Genomic DNA, 17,487 nt, shown 5'->3' with positions numbered 1-17,487 from the left:
CAGCCTCAACTTGCCTTCAGGGGTGATTGAGAACAAGAGAGAAGGGGGAAAGATGTGGGTGGGGCTATAGAATTTGTTAAGTAAGATTATACAACAGGCCTGGGCAGAGATGATAAACTACAGAAAGACCTATTTTCCATTATGTCCTTCTGAATACTTAAGATGAAAGTATACTTTCTAAACCTCATCAAGAAATAGACTTCTTTCAGAGGAATTTTTCTGATTTTTAGAGAGTAAATGTGATCACTCATGGGTAACAGTTGGAAGTAGAGAAGACTGTTTCACTTGACATTTTTGCCTTCATTTTCTTTTGCATTTCTGGAGGGTAGTTTTAGTTAGTGAAACCAACACATAGCTGTTTATTCTGCTAAACACTTGTACTTTTAGCTCATTTAGCTTCTCTCTTTTAAGGATAGATGTTTTTCTACTAGAGGAAGGAAGGACTCCATCTGAGTAGGTCTTTTATTTCAGTCAAGTGAATTTGCATGTTCTGATGTCCCACTGTGGTAGAGTAGGGAGAGCATAAGACTTAGAGCCAGAAGGCTTGAGTTGGAGTTCTTGGCTTTGCCATTTCTTAGCAGTGTAACTTCAGTCAGGTCATTGGACTTACAGATTTAATTTTCTCATCTGTAAAATGGGACTAAAAAGATTTGTGCTACTTACTTCATGGTTTGCTGCGAAGATCAAATGTGAAAATATTTATGAAGTGCACTGTGCAAACTGTGTGTGTGTGTGTGTGTGTGTGTGTGTGTGTGTAAAAATTTATTCTTTTTCTGGTATAGAAATTCTTTCCACTAAACTTTCAATCTTTTTTTTTTAACAAAATAATTTTAATTATAAAGGGTTGACTTGACAAGTTAGGCACCCTCTTACCCCTACAACTTAAAAATAAGGGGAGGGGGTACAGCATAAAGGGAAATTGACCAAAACCACTTATTCAGGCATACTACATTTTATCTTCTCCCTGTTTTCTCCTTTCCTCTATGTCAACAGCTTGCCCCTATCCTACCCATTTCTAAAAATGGTAGGGATAAGGATCAGTTCAGTTTAGGCCTCAGGACTTTTCTAACATCCATCCCTTAAGCTCTGGAGCACCACAGAGTATCTCTATCACTTCCTTTCTACTGGACACTCCTGGATTCCTCTCCCTCAGTAAGAATATTAATTTCAGATGGAACTATGGTCATCATCTTTGGTGGGGGTCCACTCTCTTCCTTAAGGTGGCCTTGATATAGACATCGAAGACCGGCCAGCTCTCTCTCAGCTGGCTGCTGCCAATTGTACCATGCATACCAGGAGGTACCTGCAACTAAGGGAGGAGCCACTGGAGTACAGCTCCATGGGAGTTGCTGAAATCAGTATCCCATGGCTGCACCAGTGGGACGTGGTAACTGAGAAAACCATGGTCTCTGGCCTTCAGGATGGCCTCTGCCAGCTTCTTATGCTGCTTCGTGCAGACACTCTAAAGTCCACATGGAGCTTCTGATCCTGGCAGATGGGGCAAGGGTTCCTAGCAACTTTGTTCCCTCGAAGGCATGTCTTACGCGTTCGCTGCGGTGGGGTGCCATCTTTGTGGTTTCGTCGATAGTCAGACCAGACTGGACGGGAGCTGTATCGAGCTAGGTATTCTTCTGTCTCCAGATATTCCCAGGGAGCATCCTGTTAGAAGGAGACAGGAATGGAAGATTCTTCCTCAGGGGGAGCTTTGTTGCATAGTGCCCTGGGAGTAACCTGCACCCAGTGGAAACCTCTGACAGGTGTGAGGCCTGAGAGCTGCCTAAGCAGAAGGGTTAGAAGAGAGCTAAATTTTCAATCTTACGGAGTTGCATATGGTCCATAGATTTTAAATAACTTACCCCCAATCGCATAGCTAACATATATCAAAGGCAAGAGTTGAATCCAGGTCTCCATGATTCCAGGGGCAGCTTTCTATCCATTATACCACACTGTCTCTGTAAATCTTAAATAACTATGTAAGTGTTGGCTACCTCTGAACTTACTGAATCCATTCCTTTTGGAGGGCTTCAAGAAAAGACTAGATAACCAAATTGTTGGGGATTTTTGAGAGAGGTCTTCAGGAAAGTCCAGGTTGGTCTAGATGGACTCTGATATCTCTTCTAACTTTGTGACTGTGACTTAATCAAGTCAGGTGAGCATACAGATTTGGCTTGCTTATGATTGGTGTATTCACCTATGCACCAGTCTGGGTCAAGATTAGTTGCCTTTGATTAGGAAATGTAAGATGGATAATTTTGATTATACAAAATTAAAAAACCAATGCAACCAAAATTAGAAAGAAAGCAGGAAAATGGTAACTTTTTTTTACAGGTATCTTTGATGCCTCATTTCTCAAGTATATAGAGAACTGAGTCAAATTTATAAGACTATAAGTTATTTCCCAACTGATAAATAGTCAAAACATATGAACAGGCAGTTTTCAGACAAAGAAATCAAAGCTATATATTCTCATATGAAAAAATACTCTAAATTACTGTTTATAGAATTGCAGATTAAAACAATTCTGAGGTCCTACCTCACACTTATCAGATTAGTTACTATGATAGAAAAGGAAAATGATAAATGTTGGGGGGGGATATGGGAAAATTGTGACACTAATATATTATTGGTAGAGTTGTGAACTGATCCAACTATTCTGGAGAAGAATTTGAAACTATGCCCAAAGGGCTCTAAAACTAGCCATATCCTTTGACCCAACAATAAAACTAGATCTGTATCTAAAGAGATTTAAAAAAAGGAAAAGGATAATGTGTACAAAAATATTTACAGCAGCTTTTTGTAGTGGCTAAGAACTGGAAATTGAGGAGATAATTGTCAATTGAAGAATGGCTGAACAAGTTGTTATACATGATTGTAATGGAATATTATTGTGCCATAAGAAATGACAAGCAGGATGATTTCAGAAAAACCTTGAAAGACTTACATGAACTGATACAGAGTGAAGTGGACAGAACCAAGAAAACATTGCACGCAATATTGTATGATGAAGAACCATGAATAATTTAGCTATTCTCAGCACTACAATGTTCCAAGACCATCCTAGAGGACTCATGGTGAAAAATGCTGTCCATCTCCAGAAAAAGAATTGATGCTGTCTGAATACAGACGGAAGCATAACATTTTTCCCACTTTTTTCTATCTTTTTTGTTCTATCCCCACCCCCGCCCCCCCAAAAATGACTAACATGAAAATGTTTTACATGATTGCACATGTCTAACCTATATCAGATTGCTTATTGACTCAGGGAGAGGGGAGGGAGGGAAGAATAGAGCATGGAATTCAAAACTTAACATTGAATGTTACAAGTGTTTTCACATGTAATTGGGGAAAAATAAAATACTTAAATTAAAAAAAAAAAGATTTGTTGCCTTTGTAACGAATGCCTGAATAGCTGGTGTATGTTCTCCATAATGCTTCCTGATACTTGTTCATAGATTGTGCTATAAGAAAAAAAATATCTTCTTGATGTACAAAACTACTTCACTACTTCATTTATCTCATCTCATTTGAAGCAGGCTGCACAGCATAATAAAGTCTAGGGGAGGGATGGCCTCAAGGCCACATGTGACCCTCTAGGTCCTCAAGTGTGGTCCCTTTGAATGAATCCAAACTCACAGAACAAATCCCCTTAATAAAAGGATTTGTTCTGTAAACCTTGGGCTCAGTCAAAAGGCCACACCCAAGGACCTAGAGGTCCACATGAAGGTCCCATGTTCCCCTTGTGTGGTCTAGGGCTTGGAGTCAGAATGACCTAGGTTCAAATCCTTCCCCTGGCATTTGCTAGTTATATGACTCTCCATAAATTATTTAATTTCTTTCTGTATCAGACAATTCTCTAGGACTCACCTACTAAGTCACAAATAGATTGTCATCAACATGGGTAGAAGGAATTCCTACTCTGGTAGTTTCCTTTGTTGACAAAAATTGAACACCATTTGTATTTGTATTTCTTTTGAAAATTCATCCATTGCTATATTCTATTTATGAATGAATGACTCTATATAGTTGACCTCAGCCACATTTGACCTTCAACCTTGGTCTTCTTTTTGTCATCTCTGTTACCTCATCTGTGCTCCTCTGCTCTCTTGTGAGCTCTGAAACTGTATTGTCAAACCTGTACAACTACTGCTCTTGAAGAGGCCAGGTCAACCCCAGCCACCATTCCCCCATATACACTGTCTCCCCTATTAGAATATAAGGTCCTTAAAGTCAGGGCCTGGCCTATTTTTTTGTATTTTTACCTCCAGTGATTAATGCAGTATCTGGCACATCGCAAATAACGAACAAATGCTTTTACATTCATTTATTCTTCTCTGAAGTAGTTAGACCTCTGCATCTCATCAGATTAACTCTAGTCCCGATGCCTAGATCAGACTCCTGGCTTTCCTATTTAACCATGTAACCATGGCAAATCACTTAGACTTCCTGGGCTTTCATTTCCTATAGGGTAAAAGTAGGGGAATGGACAAGATGATTTCTATGGTCCCTCTGAATTAAAAAAAGTACTACGACCACTAAGAGTCACCACTTAGGCCACAACCATATATTCAAGACAATCTGATACTAGGTTTGTGCCTGTGTATACAAGCTTAGGCTTTTGAATTTCCTCTTCTTTTCTACCTGTAGATTCACAATTGCTTTTATTAGCACTTCTTGTCATCTGAAATTTTTTTCTGGCAATTTTCTTTTCTTTTTTTCAGTTCACAAGATCCATTTTCAGGTTAGCTGTACCTGAATGTTTAGACTTATGTCATTTAAAAATAGACTAAAAACTGCAGTAGACAGGATACTTTTTTCCTTTAATACCCAAATGCAGAAAGAAACTCATCAGCAATTGGTGTCTTCATTGGACGTATTGGTGAGTTGGTGAGAATGGATGGAAACTTTTCTTTTGTGTTTTTCCCTGGATAGAATCTCCTGCATCTTATCCTAGAATCCAGGCTTCTGTCCAAGTAGCTGACAGACTGTATTCTTTCACGCAGATGTCTATTAACTGCTCACGGTGTGCAGGATTCTTTAAAGCAAAGACATGCTACCCAGCCATTGTCCAGAGGTATTTGTGCTCCAAAATGAGTACAAACATCTTTAGGCCTTTCTTTTTATTCGCTGGAGTTTTAAAACTATGCCCTCAAATGGAAGGAAAATAACTAGTTGGTTAAAGAATGACTTATAGCTACTCATTGCAGAAGCTCACTATGTATGACAATGTGGCTCTTACATCACTAGCAGGAGAAAGAGGTCAATGCATATGGATGAAATCTGAAGCAATTCAAATGAGTTCTTTTCCACTGATGGGCCATTTCTAAACCATTCCATCTCTGGACATCTTTCTCAACCCTCTGCCATCAGATCTTTGGACTGTAGCTCATGACTTTGGGAGGTGAAGTTTCATCTTATCTTACCCAGAATCAACCTTCCACAGCACTTCCCAGTCATTTCCAAGACATACTACTATGCCTATATGTTTCCCTTTGTGTTGTTTTTCCCATTAGAATGTAAGCTTCTAGTGGGCAGGGACTGCTTTTTGTTGTTGTTTAGTCACTTTTGAAGATTACCTTTTCTGATTCCAGGTCTAGGGCTCTATTCATTGAGCCATCTAGCTTACATTTATATAGCACATTAAACTTAACAGATCACATTAAACCATTGTTTCATTTGATTCTTGAAACATTTGAGAGAAGTATGTAAAATATATCCATTTTCCAATTGAGGAAACTGAGTTACTGAAAGATGGAGTGACTTGCCGGAGGCTATGAGAGAATAATGGATAATTGGTTATTCTCATTTTACAAATGAGAAAGTTGAGGATCAAAAAGGAGAAGTGGCTTGTCTTTACCATGACTGGTAAGGAGCAGAGTCAAGATTAGAACCCAGGTCCTCTGATTCCATGTACGTTGATCCGTTATGCTAGACTGCTACCCAATTCATAGGCTTCCAGAGCTAGAAGGAGGTCATCTAGTAAACCCAGCAATCCCTCATTTTAAAAAGGATAAAAAAAACCCCCAATGTCTTGAGAAGGAAAATGACTTTTGGTCACATACTTGAATGATGAAATCAATGATAAAGCACATGCCAGGTACTATGATAATTGCTGGAGATATAAATATAAACAATTTAAAAACAGTCACTGGGCAGCAAGATGACACAATGGATAGAGTGCCGGGCTTGGAATAGGGAAGATTCATCTTCCTGAGTTCAAATCCAGCCTGAGACACTTACTAGCTATGTGACCCTGGGCAAGTCCCTTAGCCCTGTTTGTCTCGGTTTCCTCATCTATAAATTGAGCTGGAAAAGGAAATGGCAAACCACTCCAGTATCTGTGCCAAGACAACCCCAAGAGTGGTCACAAAGTCAGACATGACTGAAAAATGAGTAAACAACAACAACAACAATAAATGTAAGCTAGGGAGGCATCATAGTGCAGTGAACAGAGTGTTGAATTTGGAGTGATGGAAACTGATTTTGAATTTCACTTCTTTCATTGACTTCCTGTGAGCCAATCACATCCTTTTGAGGATTCAGGTTCCTCTTATATAAAATAAGAAGATTGGGCTAGATAACTTCTAAGGTCACTTCCAGCTCTGGTTCTAAGGTTCTGTCATACTACAAACTCATAGAACATTGTAAACCAGAGAACATTACATCCGTTAGCTTCCATTATCTGAATACTATGATCTAAGTAGAGAAGCAATAGAATACTGTGGGTAAATCATCACATGAGGTAGGAAGACCTGGGTTCAAGTACCCTTGAGACATCTTTCTGGCTATGTGACTCTGAGCATGTAACTTAAGTTCTCAATTTCCCAGGCAACATTCTTAATTTTTTTTTCAATGAACAAAAATCTATCTTTTCTGCCTTCCACCTCCCTACCTCTCATTAAAAAAAGGAAAAAAAACCCCATAACACTACCATTGTAAGGATGAATATAGTATCAGGGGATAGCAAGTTTAATCATGCATCCTCTGGAATTGTGGTTAATCATTTCATTGATCAGAATTTTAAAGTTTTTCAAAGTTGTTTTGTTTTCACAATGTTATTGTACTATTTTTTCTGTTGATTCTGCTCACTTCATTTTAAATCAGTTCATACAAGTCTTCCCAGGTTTCTCTGAAGCCACCTTCTTCACCATTTCTTACAGCATAATAGTATTTCATCACATTTGTATATCATAATTTGGGTAGCCATTCCCCAACTGATGGACACTCTCTTACCTTCCAGTTATTTGCCATCACAAAAAGAGCTGCCACACATATTTTTGTAGATATGGATCCTTCCCCTCTTTCTTTGATCACTTTTGGGGTGTAGACCCAGACATCTAATACTAAATTACAGAGCAGTTGCTGATTTACTTGGGAGTTCCCTACACCAATAAAATACAGATCTAGATTCCCCCTCTGCTAAAAAAAAAAAGAGAAAAGATCTATATAGGTAGTGTGATCATATGAACTAATCACTTTGTGAGAAACAAAGTGGTATAAAATGTGAATTATTATTGCTTATTAAATACTATCCCTGTGGTAGAGAGCTGTCCTGAGTTAGAACATTTACCAACTAAAGACATTGGACAAGAGTCCTATAGGCCTCAGTTTCTTAATCTCTATATTTAAAGGGATGTACTGAATGATGTCTACAGTCCCATTTAGCTTGAAGTCCCTCTGTCTTATGATTTTTGATGTCTTTTAGCCTTAACACCCTTATGATGCTGTAATCTGGTGATCTGGGCTGCACGAAGCTAGACCTCTGGAGGGATTGGCTGAGTTTTGCACTGACATCATATCATCCAGATGTTTGGGGATTATTTAATTGTGGCCTAAGCCTATTCTGAGTTATGTGGATTTTGAGTATAATACAACAAACACACTGATCCCTTTCTTAATTTCCATTCCTTGTCAAAATTATTTTTTTTCCAAAATGTATATTTTAGAATCTTTTCCTCCTTCAAATGTTACAAGCTATTTTGTGGGGCTGATAGCACAAGAAACCCCAAGTTGTAAGAAATATTTAGGAGGAAAAAAATGGTATCCCGGGCACACATTTCACAGAGATGAGAGCTTGAAGTGTCTTCACCAACGAGAGAACTTAGTAATTAACTCTCTAATCATCAGTTTGATCTCATCTCTCAGGCTGTCAATGACTAGAGGAACAATGAGAGGGGAGATGATTATCATAGCCCTAGCAGGAAGGTCAGCTTCATGATCAATAACAACTGGGCTCCAGCAGATAGTTAATCTAAATAAAAGGCATAACTGCTAATCAGAGACCTTGAAATCATTGACCAGGGCACACTAAGAACTGATGGCTGAATATTTTGGTCACAGTTGACCTCTATAACTGCTGCCTACCCATAGCTATTTTGATTTTGAATGAGAATGGATTTGCACATTATTTGAGTTCCCATAAAATTATACTTCAGTCTACTGTGCAAAATGTGCAATAAATGCAATACATGGTCATTTGATCTCATATTTGATCTTTAGAGACTCTCCCCCAGCCTTTCCTCTACCCCCACCCCCACTGAGTTTGGTGCGGGTGGGAGAGGGAATCAGGGAAGAAAAAGAGTATTGAATATCAGGACCAAGGACAGAGAAAGTAAACTCATAGAGGGCAGGGAATGTTTAACTTTTGTCTTTGTAACCCCAACACTTATCAGATTACCTGGCAAAGGTGCTTAATAAATTAGTGTTTCCTGACCTCCTGATTTAAATAATTCTTTAATTAGCAAATACTGTTAGATTCTTGGGACAGGGAGCAGGGGAATACAAAGGTGGACTCTGCATCACTGGTTATGAATGCCTATTCTCACTAGAACTCTGACTCAATTTATTAAACAACTATTAATTAAGTGTTTACTAAGATTAAAATACTGTACCCGACTTTGTTGATCCAAAAATGAATTCAATTCAACTAACATTTATCAAGTGCTTACAGTTTGCCAGGCACTGGGCTAAGGTCTGGGGATACAAAGTCAGGATGCCATTATTTCCATTGACTTAAATGGACACAATCTGACTGTTCTTATGTGGCAGTATGAGAGCAGGGCTATCCCTGGGGTCAATGGACATTTTCCTGCTATCCTGTGGATAATTTGTATTTCTTCTACTTTTCCAGGTTTTGTAAGAGAATGACACTGAATTGTCTAGCAATCCAGCGCCATGGAAGCTTTCCCTTTCTGTGTTGTTGAGGCTGCTTGGCCTACTTCTTGGCAGTGGTATTTTTGATGTGTTTTTATTTTTTCTCAGAGGCATGAATATTCCATGGCAGGCTTTGAGTTTCACATTTCACTTAGCACACAGTACCTTCCTTCACAGAAAGGTGAAATTGGAAAAAGTCAGCAAAAATGTGATGTCCTTTATGGGGTAGTAAACCAAAGTCAAAACTATATGAAATCATAACTACTGGTATGAAAACAGATAACTTTTGCTTCTTTTCAAGATAACTAGCAAATATGGTGGGGTTTTTTTGTTAGCTTTGGTGCCTTTTGTCAAATGGATGGATTTTAAAAAAATTTTTGCACATTCAAAAGGTCGTTGGCATTTCATTGCTTCTTACAGTGCATTAGTATTTTGACTAAATGTCTTTTGCCTTGAATTCATGTATTATTGAGTTAGTCTGATAAAAGTAGAAACAGCGATGTGAGCTCAGAGCTAGCTTTTGAATAGATGATTTTTCCAACAGTGAGACAAACTTGTGTGTAGCTTAGGAAGGAGCTGCATCAAAGGAAGGTAGGTTACATTTATTTACCCACTTGCCTAATCCTGGTTTGAGATGTGGGCTCTGGAATGCTGGAAGGAAAGGGAATAGAATACACATTTATATAATGCCTACTATGTGCCAGGCATTATGCTGAGGCCTTTACAAATTTTATTTCATTTGATCCTCACAGCAATCCTTTAAGGTAGGCACTGTTATTATCCCTATTTTACAATTGAGGAAACTGAGGCAAACAAAGGTTCAATTACTTGCCCAGAGTCACAGAGCTAGTAAGTATCAAAGGCAAGTTTTGAACCTGAGTCTTTCTGACTTTTGGACCACTGCTCTAGACACTGTACCACTTAGCCGCCTTATAGGAATACCACAAGCTATGACCTTCTCCTGACATAGACACCCCAACTCATCACAAATATGACACAAACAAAAATATAGGACCAACAGAGTAAGAAAACCTAGAAACTACAGCCATGACATTGTAGTAGCTTCATGGATTCTCCTGGCTTTTGTACCATTCTTCCTCATGGGCTTCCTCTGCTCATTCTATGTTTGTCTTTCTCCCCCCTTTTCCAGGCTGGTTTGACCTAAATTGTGCCAGCCCCCTTCTCATTATCTAGATTTCTTAAAAGACCTGGGAGAAAAAGACACAATGACTGATACCGAATTTTGTGGTTTTCTCACTGCCCTACATGACTTGTAGAATCTCCAAGGGCAAATCACTTGTCAGTAATAAGAAAACATTGCCTATATTCTTTTGCCTTCATGCCCTGTAATTCCTTACTGTCCCTACCATGTTAACACAGTAAAGAACTTCACAAACACTGATGATAAATTGTAAGGATTGTAAATGGGAAAGGAGGTAATAAAACTATCTTTCTTGCAGATGATATGATGATATGCTTGGAGAATCCCAAAGACTCAACTAAAAAGTTAGTTGAAACAATTAATAATTTTAGCAAAATAGCAGGATATAAAGCAAATCCACATAAATCATCAGTATTCCTATATATCACCAACAAAACCCTTCAGGAAGAGATGGTAAGAGATACCTCATTCAAAATGACTCTAGAAGGTATAAAATACCTGGAAGTACACATGCCAAAACAAACCCAGGAAATATATGAACAAAATTATAAGAAAAACTTTTTTAAGCAAATAAAATCACATTTAAGTAATTAGAAAAAATGTTAATTGTTCATGGGTAGGCAGGGTCAATACAATAAAAATGATAATTTTACCTAAATTAATTTATATATTCAATGTCATTCCAATTAAATTACCAAAAATATTTTACTGATTTAGAAAAAAATAACTATTCCTTTGGAAGAACAAAAGATCAAGAATATCAAAGAAACTAATGAAAAAAATGTAAAGGAAGGAGGGTTAGCAGTATCAGATTTTAAGCTATATTATAAAGCAATAATTACAAAAACTATCCTGCACCAGCTAAAAAAATAAATCAGTAGAACAGAGTAGACACACAATTTATAGCAGCAAATGATTATAGTAGCCTTGTGTTTGACGAGTGTAAAGACTTAAGTTATGGGGATATGAATTCATTATTTGGTAAAAATTGTTGGGAAAGCTGGAAAGCAGTTTGGCAGAAATTGTGCATAGACCAATACCTTATACCGTTTACCAAGATAAGGTCAAAATGGATACATGACCTAGATATAAAGAGATATTACAAGAAAATATGAAGAACATGGAACATATTAACTATAAGACATATGGATAGGTGAACAATTTATGAATAAACAAGAGATAGAGAGTAGTATAATGTGTAAAATGGATAATTTCAATTACATTAAACTAAAAAGTTTTTGTAGAAATAAAACAAATATAGCCAAGATCAGAAGGAAAGCAGAAAATTGGGGAAAAAAACTGACCATTTCTCTGATAAAGGTCTCATATCTAAAATATAAAAGAACTTTGTCAAATGTATAAGGATACCAGTCATTCCTCAATTGATAGATGACCAAAGGATATGAACAGGCAGTTTTCCCAATGAAGAAATCAAAACAATTTGTAGTCATATTAAAAAAATGTTTTAAGTCATTGTTGATCAGAGAAATGTAAATTCTTGAGATATTACACTTATTAGATTGGCTTAAATGAATAAAGGAGAAAGTAAAAAATGTTGGAGGGGATGTGGAAAAATAGGGACATTAATTCACTGTTAGTGGAACTGTGAACTAATCCAATCATTTTGGAGAGCAAACTAGAATTGTGCCCAAAGATTTATCAAACTGTCTATACTCTTTGATCCAGCAATGCTATTACTAGGTCTGTTTCCCAAGATGATTAGGGAAACAGGAAACAATCCTATATGTTCTAAAATATTTGTAGTATCTCTCTTTATGGTGGTGAAGAACTAGAAATTGTAGAGATCCCTGTCAATTGGGGAATTGCTAAAAAACTTGTGTCATATGACTGTGATGGAATACTACTATGCTATAAGAAATGATGAGCTTGATGATCTTAGAAAAACATGGATAGAATTGCATAAAATAGTGATGAGCAAATTGAGCAGAACCAAGAGAACATTGTATACAGTAACAGCAATATTATTTTAAGAACAACTTTGAGCAAATAAGTAATTTTGACTGTTATACATATCCAAATTAACCATAAAGGACCAATGAAGGAAGACACTATCTGCATCCAGACATAGAACTGATAAATAGAAGTGTGTATAGAATGGTTTTACACACACATACACTCACACACACACATTTGTATCTAAGTAGTCCTCTCTAGGCTGGGGGAGGGGGAAGGAAGGAAAAAAATTTAAAAAAAAGAAATTTACACAATAACTTTATTACGTATTTAAAAGGAATAACAAGTTGTACATAATAGATTTGCATTTTCATGTGCAATTGTCTTTTTTCTATTCTACTATACCATCTAAATGCTTCCCTTATTTTCTTGAGTTCAGAATAAAATAAATTAAAAAGAATTATGATTCTACTCAATTTGTGTCTCCTCCAATGTTCCTTTTGGAACTTTAGACTTTGGGCATTCATTCTTTTCATGATACAAGCCCTCCTTAGCAATGGCTCAATTAGGAAGTCATTTTTCACATAAACACACCCTAAAGCAAAGACTGGATTTGAAACTGAGCCTTTGTTCCAGGAGTATTAAAATATATATCAATGTCCATTTGCTTTGTTTTTTGCAGATGTTTGCGATATTGTGGCCCTATATGAAGACAGCTAATCCATCCCTTCAGAAAGGAGGTTGATTAGGGAATGAGCAATGATGCTTAATATCCTTGAGTATTAAAATCAAGCTGCTGCACTAATAATTCACTTTTTAAAATATGTAAATGAGCTGTGATGATTCTATCCAAGAAGTTTATGGTCTAATAAGGGGAAAAGAGAACTCCTCCCCTGCTCCTCAAGAGTTTATGGGTCTGAAGCACCTTAAATTTTTCCTTTGTTCAAGATTATTTGGATTTCATGCAAAAGAAAGGGAGGAGGAAGGGTGAGGAATAACTCCTACTTTCAAATACCACCCTTCAATTGAATCCCTCATTACAAATTCCTGTATTTATGGCTTATATCTAGCTGGTAATGAGCCAGAAATTAGGCAGAAAATAGGTAAAGCCAATCAATGCAATGATCACAACTGATATAACATGGGCCATTAAGCACCTGTAGGCCACCACCTCTCCGCTGAATTCAGGAAATGTATTCTAACATTGTTCATTGCATTTGATCTGCATTTGATTGTCTTTTAATTTTGTCTTCATTTATTCTATTTTAGTCAATAAATATTCTTGATTCTGCTTTCTTTGCTCATACTGGTTCAAACATATTTCTCCATGTTTATTTTAATTCATCGTAGTCAATATTTCTTATGATGTAATAGTATTTTGCACTATTCATATGCCATTTTTCATCTATTTTCACAATCAATGGTCACCTAATTTGTTTTAATTTCTTAATTCATAATCTTTGACCTTTTATTTTTTGGCAAATGGCTCTTAGTCTCATGTTTTGGTCAATTCCCTATAGATTTTAGATGATAGAGCTTCTTGATGCAAAGAGTCCCCCACCTCCTTCCCCTAGTTTATAGCTTCTATTTATTCTAGCTATATTGATTTTGTTTAGTCCAAAGCTTGTTAATTTTATGTAAGTACTTTTTATATAGGTATCTTTTATATAAGTATTTTTAATTTTATATATTCTATATATAATATAATGATAAATTATATAAATAATTATAAATAATAATAAATTATGGCTTTATGTTATGTACGTGCTTATTTTATATTATGTAAGTCATTTTTTATTTTATCTTTTAAATTTTTCTTGGCCCTTGTTTTGGTTATTCTCTTTCAACATAGCTGTAAAAGATATAAGCTTCTAATCCCTCATCCTTTTTAAAGTGACCTTGTAGATAATGTATTTAATCAGAGTTTATTATGGTATATGGTATAAGATGCCTGCGTAAGCCTAGCTTCCACTAGATTACAGTCTGATTTTCTATAGGGGCAATTTCTGATAGATTCTCCTGGGCATAGATTTGTAGCCATAGGCATCTATAGGATGTGCATCCCAGTAATGGGGAAAAACATCTGTATATAGGATTTGTCTTTTCTTTTTTTAATCACAAAAATCAGACTTCAGGAGAGACCCAATGGGAATTCTAAAGTTCTCCATTTTTTTTTTTTTAGGCAATGGAGGTTAAGTGACTTGCCCAGAGTAACATAGCTAATAAGTGTCAAGTGTTTGGTCTGAGGTCAGATTTGAACTCAGGTCCTCCTGACTTCAGGGCCGGTGCTGTATCCACTGCGCCACCTAGCTGCCCCTTCCTTTTTTTGAAAGAGGAAGAAATTACTTGGCTAGAGAATGAGAAGTTTGCCATTGATGAGGAGTGGGAAACTAGAGAGTGGAAATTTCTGCAGGTGAGACTAATGAAATTGTGATTCATCCTTGCCAGAGGCCACTAAGGCATCTCTCTACACAGGAGGACTGGAGGAGCACAAGGAGTCCCCCTCCCTTACCCCAATTGCATTGTAGAGATTTGCATTTACTTATTTGTCTACTGTGTAGTTTTCTTCCCAAAGTATGTAAGCTCCTTGAGGGCAGGGACTGTTTTGCACTTGGTCATTTTATCCCTAGCGTCTAGCATAGTCCTTTGAACCAGGAATGTGCTTTAACAATCACTTGTTGAATTCAAAATTGTTTCCTGCCCTGAATCTTGAAATCATCACCCCCACTATTAGTTACTCCTTTGGATTAAGGAATTGTTTCCAATGGGCCACAGTTAAAATGTAACTCTCTCACCTGGGAAGAAAGCAGTTAAGTAGGAACTGCTGCAGTTTATCCAAGAAAGGGTACATGAGGTACCAGACGCAGGGAATGTACATTTTGTTGGCATAGAGTGCAAGACCTGAAGTCAAGAAGACCTGGGTTCAAATCTGGCCTCATATACTTACTGATGTGTGGCCCTGGTCAAATCACTTAATTCTTGTTTGTTTCAGTTTCCTTACCTGTAAAACAGGGATAATAATAGTATCTACATCCCAGGTTCATTATGAGAATCAAATGAGATAAAATTTGTAAAATGCTTAGCACAGTGCCTGGACATAGTAAGTGCTATATGAATGTTGTGATTACGGTGATGAAGAAATGGAAAATTCTCAGTGGAAAATAATTTATTAGAATATAACAGTAACAATGAGTAGTTTTGGGCAATGAGAAGGGGAAGGGGGAAAGGAGAGAAAGAGAAAAGGGAAAAGGAGGGAGGGAGAGTGATGAAAGGGGGAGGAGGAGGAGAGAGAGAGAGAGTTCTGTAAGTTTATGGGAGATAGTGACGATAAACTTAGCCTGTTTTGTAATTGTACCTGGGACCAATCTTGTCAGGACATATACTACTGAGAAGAGGAGTCATTGTCTTTACGTGAATATAGTTCCATCTTACTAATGGACAAAATCATAATGAAATGACAGTAACTAGCATTTCTACATCACATTAAAGTTTGTAAACGGCTTTGCAAATATTTTTCCATTGTATCCTCACCACAGCCCTGGGAGGTAGGTGCTGTTGTTATCTCTATTCTATAGACGAGGAAACTGAAGTACAAACTGGTTAAGAGACTTGGCCAGGGTCATAAAGCAATTAAGTGTCTGAGACTGGGTATGGACTCAGGACTTCCTGCAGCCAAGTCCAAAGTTCCATCTAGCTGCCAGCGAAATAAAATGGGCTAAAACAAAGAAAGCATGAAGAGTTGTTCATACAGAAGCAGGATTCCCAGCTTTTAGTGGAAAAAATCCCATAGTTGCAAGAGCTTTAGTGAATGTGGGTATGAATGTGATCACTCTGCTTAACTATGCAGATCATTCATCTTTACAGTGAATATTTGGGAATGTAGGGTACCCCCCCCTTCCCTTGATGTAATTAGTCTCTTGATTTGTTATTACTCAGATTGTGCCTGCATGAACTACATATTCAACATATAGTAAAGACTGACTCCAGAAAATTTATCTCAAGCATGAAAAATGACATGCATACTGATCCTATTTTTTGAACAATGTAACTGTCACATTCAGTGCCCTGAGTTATAGGTAATGAAAGCTGCCCCAGATGAGTGAGTATGCCCTTGTTACTCAAATGGTTGCATCTTAACTTTGGCTGTATCTTTCCCTTTTCCCCATTTCAACTTGCTTTGTACCTGTGAAAATGACATCCTGCCCCACAAGCCCATGTACACTCTATAAAAGCAGCAGGTATCATTATTCCTATTTTTTGGTGCTCTCATCTTCTAACACACTGGGGATTAGCAAAGTACCTGGCATTTATAAGGGCTCAATAAAAGCTTTAGGATTGATTAAGAAATGATTGTATTTTTGAATATGATGTTGCAAATGGAAACCTACAATGGTAGGAACATCTGGGAAATGTTCTAGGACAAATGAAATACTTTTATATTTCACTGGACCTGTGAGCTAATTTTGCATAGTCTTGTTTCATCAAATCTCCTCGTATTTCTCTGCATTCTTTCTGTCCGTCATTTCTTGCTGCATGATAACGTTCCACTTTAGCAGATGCCACAGTTGGCTTATGCATTCCTCAGGAGATGAATACCCATTTTGTTTCTAATATTCTGATATAACAGAAAATGTTGTTATGAATATTTTGTTATTATGAAGTTTTTTGGTTTATGTGGACTCTTGTCTTTGGCTTCTGTGGGATTTCTAGGTCAAAAGGTATGCGCAGAGTAGTGGCATTTCTTGAATAATTCCAAATAGATATCCATAATATTAATCTCATTTTACAGATGAACTTTCACCTCGTGGCTCTTGTTTTGTCTTCTGGGGCAACCCTGCCTCCTCCAACTTTGAAATATCAACTCTCATTGAATAGTATGTAGATGTATAAGATGTAGGAGAGTGGTCCAATTGTTTCAATCCACATCTTAGCTTTGAGATGTGTGGAAATGAGAATGCTTCTAGCTAAAGGTGCATTGGGAGCTGGAGCAAACATTCTAGGACAGGCTAATGTGCCCTTTAACTTCACACTGGCATTTCTTGAGTGGACCTTCTTTGGAAATACCAAAGCTCATGAATTTTCTGAAGCTCTAATACCTGCTCCTTCCACCCAATTATGCATCACAAATTACAGAGGGGAGAAGGAGAATTCATTTTATCCAGAGTAATCAACACAGTGAAGATTGTAGCTTAAAAAATGGATATGTACTTGGGATATAGGATTGGGAGGCCATGGTTGAATAGCAGGACTTGGGAAATGGA

At 37.2% G+C, this 17,487-nt stretch overlaps 1 pseudogene; it reads right to left on the bottom strand.

The window, feature by feature from the left end:
* Positions 1–1,121: 1,121 nt before the first annotated feature.
* On the bottom strand, positions 1,122–5,907 carry LOC110208987 (small ribosomal subunit protein mS40 pseudogene; annotated as a pseudogene).
* Positions 5,908–17,487: the final 11,580 nt, after the last annotated feature.

The sequence above is a fragment of the Phascolarctos cinereus genome, unplaced genomic scaffold, assembly GCF_003287225.1.
Source record: "Phascolarctos cinereus isolate Bilbo 61053 unplaced genomic scaffold, phaCin_HiC Scaffold_1;HRSCAF=81, whole genome shotgun sequence".
NCBI classification, from domain to species: domain Eukaryota; kingdom Metazoa; phylum Chordata; class Mammalia; order Diprotodontia; family Phascolarctidae; genus Phascolarctos; species Phascolarctos cinereus.
This window is presented reverse-complemented; position numbering and strand designations above follow the sequence as displayed.